This window comes from Oryza sativa, chromosome 7, assembly GCF_034140825.1.
Source record: "Oryza sativa Japonica Group chromosome 7, ASM3414082v1".
Taxonomy (NCBI): Eukaryota; Viridiplantae; Streptophyta; class Magnoliopsida; order Poales; family Poaceae; genus Oryza; species Oryza sativa.
The window spans coordinates 16,633,793-16,646,552 of NC_089041.1; the positions used below are offsets into that span (position 1 = coordinate 16,633,793).

General features: G+C 43.8%; 1 long non-coding RNA gene across 1 annotated transcript; it reads left to right on the forward strand.

The window, feature by feature from the left end:
- The first annotated feature begins 2,077 nt into the window (after window positions 1-2,077).
- LOC136357197 (uncharacterized) lies at window positions 2,078-11,838 on the forward strand. The gene is made up of 3 exons (XR_010742380.1): window positions 2,078-4,656; window positions 10,609-10,723; window positions 11,546-11,838. It is a non-coding gene; the product is annotated as an uncharacterized lncRNA (long non-coding RNA).
- The last annotated feature ends 922 nt before the right edge of the window (window positions 11,839-12,760 follow it).

Here is a 12,760-nt window from a genome sequence, read left to right on the forward strand (position 1 = left end):
CTTAACTGAGTTTCATTATTACAAAACTGAAGACTCTCACACCACTAAACTCACCAACTTCCTAACACTCAAAAGCAAACAAACGCATGCACTTACATCCCACCACTGATGTAAATCATATGCGAGACACACACAACCAAACTTAAACAAACAAACTAACACAACGATCTAAGGCAACGGCTTGACAAGGCACTCTAGGTCTTCCGGGCATCGGAGTTGATTGAAGATTCGTTCGGTTCGTCTCCATCATCTTGAGTTGCTCCCCACTCGATCTTGGAATGGGTGCGCTTCGATTCTTCTCCTTCATCATCACTTACATTGACGACCGGAGGATCCGCTAGGGCTGGGGTAACTTCTTTCTCCACCACACGGACCTTTGGCACCAATTGGTAGCGAGGGATGAATAGAGCTCTCTTCCTTGCGGTAAGACGAACCCTGGCCTTCTGCGGTGGTGCTTCTCCCTTCAACACGGCTAGTTCCTTCTCCAAACGATCCACCTTGTCCTCTAGCCTGCAAATCTTACCACGATTTCGGTCTTCACGATCTTGAGCTGCTAGCACAACCTCCGCTCGGGTTTCATCCATAGCCCACAGCATCTCAACCAAATGCCTTGTGGTAGCATCATTCTCAATCCCCTCAGTCTCAAGGTAGCTGCCACAGTCACTTCCCTGTGGTTGGCGAGGATGGTAGCGATACTCAGTATCGGCCAACTGATCACTGTAGCGATCGCGGAGCTCTCCTATGGCGATCCTTGCCACCTCCTGACATGCATGGATGTAGTTTCCTCCTCCAGCTTCGAACATCACTGATGGGATATCTTCACTATTACTGTTCAAGGTGACTTTGTCTCGGCACTTCTCTTCGTGACGATCATGAGGAATCTGGGCATACAAAGGGGCAGTCCCAAATCCTATGGCAAAGGACATCGTACGCAACTCCTGGACAAATCCCTCAACACCAAACAAGTACTCAGGCTTGTAGCGCGGCATCTAAAGACAAGCGAAAGGAGGGAGTTAAGACATTTATCCAATTAATAGCACAAGTTTTTGGATTAATTTGAATAAAGTTAGAAAATCAAAGTAAAAGGTAAGTAAATAAAGTAAACCAAGCTTGCAAGATAAGTTGAAACAGTTAGAAACAAGGTCACAAATTTTGTACTTTTGAATCAACAGGTTCCAAAAGAAATAAAAGAAAGTTATACAATCAACATGCTAAATTTATTTCATTACAGCAAGATTAAATAAAACAATGTTGTAAAACATTTGCTGGTAAATGAGCCATTTGTACAGTAATAGATGTACAGTACTAATAACACTGGAATAAATTCTGAATGAGAACCACTAAAAGAGATTATGAAGTGCATGTGCCATTAGTTTGGTTTAATTAAAAGAGAAAGGGAGGAGAACAGTTCTACTTTTCCAATATTTTTAGAGGGTTTCTATGGGTAACCATTTGGCATAACCTAGGGTCAAGGAGGCTCTGATACCAACTTGTCACGCCCGGAATTTCTATCCAAAATTCCAAACGCTTACATGTGTGTGAACCCTCGTCCAGGAATCAGCCGAGGAACACAATAACAAATTGATAATAGAGTACAATTATTACTCTAATTAATAAGCGAATAAAATGTCATTACAGAGGTAGATAGTTCCTCTCAATCAATAAAAATCTAAGCAGCGGAAAAATAAGATAAACGGCGCAGACGACTCCACTCCACAGGCAGCTTGACCAGGGCTACACCTAATCCTCCACACCATCAGCATCACTGTAGAACTCCTCCCCTGATGAATGATTGCAAGGTGAGTATATGACATACTCAGCAAGCCACGCAGCAAATATGCAAGTGCACAGGATAACAAAGGATGGCATAATATGGTTTCATTTGCATAAATAGCATTTAATAAACATTTCAGAATTTCATAAAATAGTAAAGTATTTAATTAAACAATATTAATCCAACGCTATACAACATACCCTGTTGCATAGGCCCAACCATTCTGTACAACCAATCCCGGCTGCACAGTTCTATCTCCAAACCAGGAATATACCATTCCAAACCAGGAGCTAATCAAATTATTACCAGTTATAGCATCTTTTATTATGGTGAGAAGTGTGAAACTAATCACGAAAGACATTGTTAGACCCGCCCATAACCGCGGGCACAGCTATTCGAATAGTTTTACTCTGGCCAGAGGTGTACCAGTGTACCCACAAGACACAGCCCCACAACATGTCACCATGTGCCTCAATACCACCTCGGTATCTCGGAAAGGAGCTGTGACAGTACCCCTCGCACAACACAATCCACCACAGCGCACCTTTCCTGGATCATAATCACCCCCTTATAAACAAGGCATGGACTCCCCAACGACCCCCGTGGGCTTATCTCCGCTACTTCTTAGTTTGGTGCTCCGCAATGAACCATGCTATACAAAAGGTAAAGCCGTTGCCCACGCTGGCTTGTGGTTGGCACGGTTAATGTTTCACAACCGAAACTCGTGAACCGGTCCTTAATTGTCATGAGCACGACCATCAAAACCATGTTCTCACAACCCACCATTATCAAGTTTTAGTTGGCAATTTAATTAATTAACCAATCATGATTAACCATCATGAGCTATCATTAAGCCATCATTAAACAATAGTGAGTCATAAGTTATCCCAATAGTGTGCTAATGTTTCTAAGCATAGCTAAGCAATCATATCTAATATTTAGCTGAACCAATATATAAAGCTCAACTAGTCAAGTTATAATAACCCAAGGTATCAAGGAATAAAGTAATCAAGAACAAAAGGGCTATAACAAACAATAGGTTAATTCCACCCAATGACATTCGAAAATAAATGCAATAGTTGAATAGAAACAATAGCTTTAAACGGGATCAACATGCTCAAGGGTTGTTTGGGATCTGTGTGACTTGCCTTGCTGGCCTTGGAACTCTTCAAAATCTTCTCCTGCAAACTCAGACTCTCCAAAAACGTCGGAACCTAAACAGAAAAGAGCAAAATCACCAAAACAGCACACAAACCAGCATGAACAGTACATGTGGATATTTTTAACATGTAGATCTCAATTTTAGAAAAATTTAGAGACTTGAACCAACTAAATCCGAGCTAAGATGAATTAGTTATGAATTTTCAAAGATTAAATCGGATTAAATAAGTTATATGGATTTTAATTGAATTATGACGCAATAATGAATTATTTTTGAAAAGGAAAAAGGGGTTTATTGCGTCAGCAGCTAGGGTTTGCGGTGGACCGGGTGCACGGTGGCGGCTCACAGAAACGAACGGCCGAGATCGATCCTATCCAAAACGGACGGCCAAGATCCATCGGTCCACGACCGGGCCACGGGGAACGACGACGATGACGTTGGCGGTGACGTCACCACCGGCGGCAGCTCGGGCGTGCATGCTCGCCGGCGAACGACGGCACGACAGCGCGAACGGAGGGCACCTACGGGTAGCGGACGGCACGGCGAACTCACCGGTGACCAAAGTAGCGGCGGAGGGGCAACGGACGGCGCCGGCGATGAGGAAAAGGCGGCGGAGACGATTGGGTCGACGGTGGCGACGGTGCTCCGGTGGTTGACAACGACGGCGAAGGGGCGGACGAGGACGGCGACGAGACGGCGACCACGACGGTGACCTCCCCGAGTGACGGCGACGACTAGAGCGACGGCGGCGCACGGCTGGAGCGGCGGCGACGACGGCGGCGCGAGGCTACACGGTGCTAGGGTTCTACCGGCGACGAGGGACGAAGGCCAGGGTGGCGACGGGTAGCGGAGGACCTGGGGGTGCTTATATAGGGACTAGGGCATGGCGGCGAAGGCCCACGGTGACCGGCGACGCGATGGAAAGATTAGGGTTCGGGAGAGAGAGATGAATCCGATTCGAGATCGAATGCGCGAATTTCCAAAGCGATTTAGACGATGTTTCCAAAAGGGAAAAGGTAGAGTGGATCACGAGGATCCTTTCCCCTCAATTGATTTCACCGGAAACGGAAAGGGTCGGTCGGATTTGGAAAGAGACGACGGCGGCGCAGCGCTAGGGTTCGGGCGGCAGCCGGCCGGAGGTAGACGACAGGCCTAACAGGTGGGCCCCACCTGTCAGCGGCAGCGAGCGCGCGCGCGGGCGGCTCGGCTTGACTTGGGCTGACTTGGGCCGAGGAGGAGAGAGAGAGGGTTTTGGGCCGACTTTCGGCCCAAAGCCAAAAGAGGATTTTAAAAACCGTATTCAATTTAAATTATTCATTAAATGCAATTCCATTTATTAAAAATACTTCCTTAGCTCAAATAAATCCCAGAAAAATCTAGGAATTATAGAGTTAAGCAAAGTATTTAATGAAATTTTATCTGGCCCCATTTTATATTGGAATTTATTAATTAAAATTAGATCTTCTCTACTAGGCTTTTAAAATAAATTCTAATAATTCCAATTAAACAACAATTTATATATTTAGGATTTTTAGGGTGTGACACTTTCTAGTTAGACTGTACACCGTCCATTAAACAGTCAAGTAACTTTTTTTTTCTGAATCATGTCACGACCCGCACAATCCGTCGCCGGCGTCACGCCTAGCACAAGATCGTGAGACAGAGAGTTGGTGGATTTCGGAAGGAAGCAGAGAGAGAAAGAGCAGAGGAGGAAGACGAGGTAGGTGGGATTTAGTTTCTTCCTATTTCTTCATTGATACCCCAACTCATTAGGCTGAGGGTTTATATAGACTTTACATGGGCTTAGCCCAATTCTCAGTACTGGCCCAACAAGGAAGGAAATCAGCATTTGACAAATGACAGCTACAGACAAACAATACATGCCCATGGCGTGACATTTCCTCCCCCTTAATTTCCAGCTTGTCCCTAAGCTGGGGCTGATGGAAAACGCTGGCGCAGCTCCCGCAGATTCTCCCAGGTAGCAAGTTCTTCAGGCATGTTTGTCCACTGAACCAAACCTTGAGGAATAGCCGATCGGCCGCGTTTGATCAAGCGACGGCGGAGAATCACTTCAGGTTGCACCTGCTCTGCAGTGTCCAAACAGTGGGCAGGTAAATTAGAACAAACCGGCGTACCTGGGTGAATGGCTTTCTTGAGCAAGGAGACATGTACCACCGGATGTATTTGACTGCCAGGAGGGAACTTAAGACGATAAGCAACAGCACCAACTCGCTCCAGAACTTCATAGGGACCAAAGAAGCGAAAACTGAGCTTTTGGTAAGATCTCTTGGCCACAGACAGTTGAACGTACGGCTGTAACTTCAGATAGACCAAGTCACCAACTTCGAACTATCGTTCAGATCAATGCTTATCTGCTTGATGTTTCATACGCTGTTGCGCTCGTGTAAGCTGCTGATGGAGCAACTCATTTAGTCCAGCTCGTTCTTGCAACCACATTTGCACATCAGGAACAGTACATTGCCCCAAATCAGCTATGCCAAAGTGACCGGGCTTGCGAGCAAACAGAACTTCATAGGGGGTCTTACCCAGTGTGCTATGCAAAGAAGTGTTATACCAGTATTGTGCTTGGGAAAGCCACTGAGACCACTTGGTGGGGCAAGCATGGACTGTACAGCGAAGATAAGCTTCCAGACACTGATTCAAACGCTCAGTCTGTCCATCAGTTTGAGGATGGTACGACGAGCTCATATTCAGCTTCACATCTTCCAGTTTAAACAACTCCTGCCACAGTGCGCTTGTAAAGATGCGGTCCCTGTTAGAAATGATGAACTGAGGCATGCCAAATGTGTCATACACGTGGGTGATGAAAGCCTGAGCCACTGTTAGAGCAGTAAAAGGATGAGAAAGGGGTATGAATTTGGCAAACTTGGTAAATTTATCAATGACCACCAACACTGTGTCGAATCCCCCAGACTTGGGCAAAGCTTCCGCAAAGTGTAGGCTAATTGTATTCCAAGCCTGCAATGGCACTGGCAAAGGTTGGAGTAGGCCTGGTGTCTTACAATGTTCCACCTTAGCCTGTTGACAGATGTCACAGCTCAAAACATACTGTTGCACATCCTTTTTTAGTCCCTTCCAACTGAATAACCTCTTATAATTCTCTGATAAGTAGCATGAACTCCCGAATGACCCACCAAGCCACTGTTATGTAAGGCCAACAGGACTGCTTGCTTGGCTTCCTGGTGATTACCCAACCAGATTTTTCCCTTATGCCTTATGATGCCCTGTTGCAGCTGAAAATCCCCCATTCCCGACTGACTCAAACTAAGTTCAGCGAGCAAATGTTTAGCTTTATCATCTCTTTCATACCCCTCTTGGATTATTTCTAGCCATTTTTGCACACTAGTAGAAATGGCCATATTCTCCTCTTCATTTTTGCGTGAAAGAGCATCAGCGGCCTGATTCTCCTGTCCCTTCTTATACCTCAATTTGTATTGCAACCCCATCAGTTTAAGAAAGGCCTTGTGCTACATTCCAGTAAGAAACTGCTGCTCCCCCAAATGAATGAGACTTTTGTGGTCGGTCTGAATGGTGAAGACATTGTGCTGAAGGTACTGTCTCCATTTTCTGATAGCAAGTAGAATTGCTAGACACTCTTTCTCATAGGTTGATAAACTCTGAGATTTACTACCCAATGCCTTGCTGATATATGCCAGGGGATGCCCATCCTGCATGAGGACAGCTCCAATACCCTTGCCACTGGCATCTGTCTCAATTACAAATTCCTTTTGGAAGTCTGGCAATTTCAGAACAGGTGCATGAGTTAAGGCATGTTTTAGGCAGTCAAAGGCCTCCTGTTCAACACTGGTCCAATTGTAACTGACCCCCTTTTTCAGCAGATTAGTGAGTGGTTTTGCCAGTAATCCATAATGCTGTATAAATTTTCGATTATATCCTGTGAGCCCCAAAAAACCTCTCAACTGTTTGAGTGTCTTTGGAACTGGCCAATCTGTAACTGCCTGAATTTTAGCTGGGTCAGTTGCTACCCCTGTCACCCCAATTATGTGCCCCAAATACTCCAATTGTTGTTGTGCAAAAGAACATTTACTGGCCTTGACAAACAGTTGGTGTTGTTGAAGTAATTCAAACACTTGCTGCAGGTGATAGACATGCTCCTGCAGGCTGGAGCTATAGACCATAATGTCATCTACAAACACCAACACACCTTTTCTGAGCATGGGGGCAAAAATGGAGTTCATGAGTCCTTGAAAGGTGGCAGGTGCATTGGTGAGTCCAAAAGGCATCACCCTAAATTCATACAATCCATGATGGGTTTTGAAAGCTGTTTTGTGTTCATCTTCATCCAACAGCCTGATTTGGTGATACCCTAACCTCATATCGAGTTTGGTGAACCATTGAGCTCCAGCTAATTCATCCAACAACTCATCCACCACTGGCATTGGAAATTTGTTCTTGACCATCACCTCATTCAAATCACGGTAGTCAACACAAAACCTCCAGGTTCCATCCTTTTTCCTGACCAGCAAAACAGGTGAAGCAAAAGGGCTGGTGCTAGGTTTGATAATTCCTTGATGTAACATCTGTTTTACTTGTCTTTCTATTTCATCCTTCTGTCCTGGAGAGTATCTGTATGGTTTCAGGTTCACAGGTTTGGTTCCTGGCATCAATGGAATGCCATGATCAAATTGTCTATGAGGGGGAAGGGTGTCAGGTTCCTGAAATCTGTTCTTGTAACTCTCCAAGACCTGCTGAATTTCTGGGGGTATTTGCTGATCTAATTTTGCTTCCTCAAGTGAACAAAGCTATACCAGTTGAGCAATTGCCCCTGACTTGGCCAACCCTTTGAGTTGCTTAGCTGTCACTGGTTTACAATGATCCAACTATTCCTTAACCCCAACCAACGTAATTCTATTGCCTGCATAAGTGAACCTCATCTTTTTGCGCTTCCAGTCAATCCACATGGGGCTGAAATCTTCCAACCATTCCATTCCCAGTATCATATCGTAGCTGTCGAGAGAAAGAACCTTCAGATCAATACTGAATGTATGTCCTTGACACCACCATTCCAGGTTAGCAACAACTTGATTGCATAATATTTTTCCGCCATCAGCAATGGTAACTTGGGATGGTGCACTGGTCTGAGTGGGTAGTTGTAACTTGGACACCAATTGCTCAGAAAGAAAGTTACTGAAACTTCCCGAGTCCACTAGAACAAGAATCTCCTGATTCTGCAGCAACCCTTGTAGCCTTATTGTTCTTTTCCCAGTGGTACCTGACATTGCACATTCAGTTAGCATGAGTTCCTCATCACTAGTACCTTCAGTCTCTTCCTCATTGTGACTATTGCCTTCTTGTGCCAGAAATACCTCCAGCAGTTTTTCTAAGACATATAACTGCACAGATTTAGGACATTTGTGTCTAGGCCCGTATTTCTCCCCGCACTTGAAGCATTCTCCTCGAGCCCTTCTTGCTGCCTTGAGTGAGTCAAACCTCTCCTCCCACCTTGGCTTTTTCTCCACCTTCTTGTTCTCATCTGGTGATGATCCTAGAATTCCCTTGCCCGAGAATGGTGTCTTGGAGCTAGGCTTGTAGGGCTCTCTGAATGAGGTCTTGCCAGACGACTTCACATTAGTTTCTCCAAGTAAGTCGTCCTGCGTTTTCGCAAGGGAAAAAGTCGTATCAACAGTTCGAGGTTTGTGCAGCTTAATAGCTGCTTTGATTTCATTTTTCAGCCCCCCAACAAATTTGGTAACAAAGAAAGTTTCATCAAAAGCCTTGTTATAAACTAGAACCTTATGCATCAATTCCTCAAACTTAGTGTGATACTCATCTACACTCCCTAGCTGCCTAAAATTTTCCAACTCCTCTAAGTGTTGCTGATATTTGTCTCGACCAAATTTGCTATGGACTGCAACGACTAACTCTGGCCAGCTTTCTACACAGTGCAACTCCTCATAAGTTTGCAGCCAAAGTGCAGCAGTTCCAGTAAAGTGCAAGGTTGCAAAGGATGCCCAAGTTTCATAGGGAACATGATACATGCCAAAATATTTCTCACTATTGGTTTTCCAAAGCTTAGGATTCTCCCCATCAAATTTGGGGAAATCTGTCTTAGGCAATCTAGGTCCACCCAATTTCTCAAAACTTTGAGATCCCCCACTTTCTCTCTCTGAATTCTCCCCCAAATCAAAATTCACTGGAGATTGAGGAAATTTGGACTTACACTTTACCAGGGGTCGCTCTTGGGCAAAACTTGCCCCAGTAGCATTCCCCTGGTGATTCTCTTCAACGCAGTGCCCTTCGGGCATTTGTCCCTTTGGAGTTGTAGTCTCCTGGCTTCGGTTCTCCAGGATCGTGACTTGGAAGTTGACTTGATCTACAGCTTGTCGTAGTTCCTTCACGCTAGCGTCCACCGATGGAATCCACTTCTCCATCCCCTGCAGCGACCCGAGGATGGCGTTGAGGTTACCTGTGAGCTCAGTAACCTTCTCCGATAGAGATCCGACTTCGCCTTCCGCCATCTCCACACGATCGGTCAGAGTTGGATTTCCCTTCTTCCTCGCCAGCACGCCCACAGATCGGTGGCTTTGGTACCAAAGTTGTCACGACCCGCACAATCCGTCGCCGGCGTCACGCCTAGCACGAGATCGTGAGACAGAGAGTTGGTGGATTTCGGAAGGAAGCAGAGAGAGAAAGAGAAGAGGAGGAAGACGATGTAGGTGGGATTTAGTTTCTTGCTATTTCTTCAATGATACCCCAACTCATTAGGCTGAGGGTTTATATAGTCTTTACATGGGCTTAGCCCAATTCTCAGTACCGGCCCAACAAGGAAGGAAATCAGCATTTGACAAATGACAGCTACAGACAAACAATACATGCCCATGGCGTGACAAATCGGGAATCAAGAATCAGGAATCAAGTTAGATTATAACATACCATATATATCGGCTGCAGCTTCGAGTCCTAGAGCTGCTGCTGCGATCCGTGCCTTATCTGCCTCCGCTGCATCCAGCCCGCATGGGCGCTGCCGCTGCCTCCATAACATTGAGTCCAAGCCCTAGAAACTGAAACGGAGATAGTACCATGGCTGTGAATCGGAGAAGTCGGGGGGAGAGATGCGGCGCGGGGCGACAGGGGCTAGGCAGTGGCGAAGGATCAACCGATCAGGCACCCGCGGTGGTGCTTATCAAAAGCAGCGGCAGTGATGCTCCAATGGGGAGAGGAGGCTGTGTTCGGTGGCGAGCAGAGGAAGTTGCAGCCCAAGGAAAACAGAGAAGGGAGGAGTCAGATCGTGGGTTCGAAGTGGGCTGGTGGGCCGCGCGCAAGGCGCAATGGTGATAAGTACGGGCTTTTAGGGATTTCTCCCAAATAAAAAAAGAAAAAAAGTATTTTAGATATGAGACGAAATTAAAAATGTCTCGAGAAGCGTCTTTATTGGTGGAGTGGTTCTGGAAATTGAGACGACTACCATACTGTCTTCAGTAGAACGTCTTATTAGCACTCTTTTGTTGTAGTGTGATTGCCATTGTGGAACATTCATGAGCTAAGAAAAAAAGAATCTGAACACAACCTACCTGTTATATGTTGCTCAAATCACATTCATGAACAGCTCTGATTGCTATTGTAGGCCAAAGTATATAGATTACACTCTTATTACCCCTTATGGTTCCCTTCCTTTCCTCCAACCCAACAGGAACCTGTGCATCACTTCTTTCTGGAGTTCAATTATCACATTGGTGCTTCATTTGCAACATCATATGGACCAGTTTAATATGCCATGTCCTAAGAAAGTCGTGCATGACAATAAGGTATCTAAGATAACACTCTTTCGGTAATGCCAATTGTTAAACATAGAAATCAAAGTAATTTATTTTGTTACCGTTTCCTTTAAGTGGCACTCGCATATTGTTCAACTATAACGGGGACATTAGGTTTTCTTACTCTGTTGGTTTCCTCATGGCTGTGTACACAAGCAGTTTTAGATTATAAAATAAATATAATGGACCCATGTTTGCAGCTACTACTTCCAGTCTATGTCCTTTTTATTATATGCTACTTCAGATTTGGTATTTGATCTAGGCTACCTATAATATCAACAAGAACTAAAATCGAAAGATTTCAACGAGAATCATGTACTTGCAAACCATTGGTCAAGATCCAAGATTTCATCCTTGAAGTGTCCATTTCAAAGTTAAGGCAACTTTCTATTCTAGATTAGCCTTTTGGCTTGCATCAATGGTTTTAATTAACAATCTGGTGGGATTTAGTTGCCCTATGAGTTACTTTTATAGTATTGATGAGGCTGAAAATTTACCCTAAGTTCTATTGGGTTCTAGGTTAATCCACGGTGCATTCATTCAAAGTTAGCATCTCATACCGCACACAACTGAGATATTATATATTGTTAGTTTGGTTGAACTATTTCAGTGATTATCATATGTCTGAGATATTATATTATTGATTGCACATTTTTGCAAATGGCTGAAACAATTCTATTTTTATTTAATTGCTATGCCTTCGAAACTACATTATTGTTGCGGACTTTGTGAACTTTCTTGCAAGATATCAGAAGTTCATCTCCAAGTTGATAAGTTCTATACTAATTTCAGTATTATGTTTGTTTTTGTCAGGGCTACATAATATATGCACTGTGTACTTGAAGCAAACCAGGATAGAGTGGCCCAATAGCACTATTTGCCTTTCCAAATTTCCAATGCTTCGGTACAGAGAAACAAACAGATGTTTGATCGTCTGTATATGGTTTAGATTTTTCAATAATATTGTATCAAAGTAGTATTTATCTCATATCTTGGACCGTAGTATTTCCTTACAAAATATAAATGTTAACATAAGTTACTAATAGCTTCGATAGAATCTCTGTATATGTTACATCTCATGAGTTTATTTGAATCTCTTTCATGTCCAGACGTAGCGTAGCGCGTGTCTATTGCTAGTTATTTTTAGAGAGTTATCATCTCAGAGGTATAGGAGGTACATATCTCTCTAAGGATAAGAGAAAACTTGTGTACATGATGGTACGCATTATATAACTTTAACTAAAAATATCTTCATGGATGTGGATGTGAACTGCTAAATGTGAATATATCTTTCAGAGAATGTATCTTTCTATCAATCTGGTGCAATGTATCTAGATATTTTTGGCATGTTACAACTGTACAGTTTCTCGGCTTAGCAAACCGTCCGTGTGAAACTATTTACATAACTGGTTATCCTGACTGAACCGTTTGTAAAAACTACAGGGTTGTTGACTTTATTGTCCTAATTAACCATAGCAAATTGTGGTAATACTTGGTATTACCAAGGTAGTGTTGGCTTTGTTCGTGTTGATGTCTTTGTTAAATTTTGATAGAGTTTTAAGAGATGAAGTTTGGTAAGGTAATAATGGTTGAAATGCGTTTAGTTTGTTATCTTACTAAAATTTAAGTAAGGCTGAAAGCGGCAAGAAACTAAACATGCCCTACATTTTACACGGGCAATTCACTGGTGGAGAAACCATCTTTCGTCGATCGGCCAAATTCCACAATAGTCCCAGATGCAATAAAAACCGGGGTTAAAGATAAGATGATCTTTAGTCCCGGTTAAAAAGGGTAACGGGCATATTTGATCTTTAGTCCCGGTTGGTAACACCAAGTCCCAGCCCTATATATATGTCTTCTTCCTCCTCCAACTGCCCGAGCAAGCTTCAAAATTTCTTCAAAAAAGAGAGGAGGTCATGCCAAAATTTCTAGTGAATTTATTTTGGTGATTACATACAAATCGGAGGTGCCTAAAAGGTTTGCAACTTCATCCTCCAATATTTTTTTTGTCATATTACATTTGGAGCT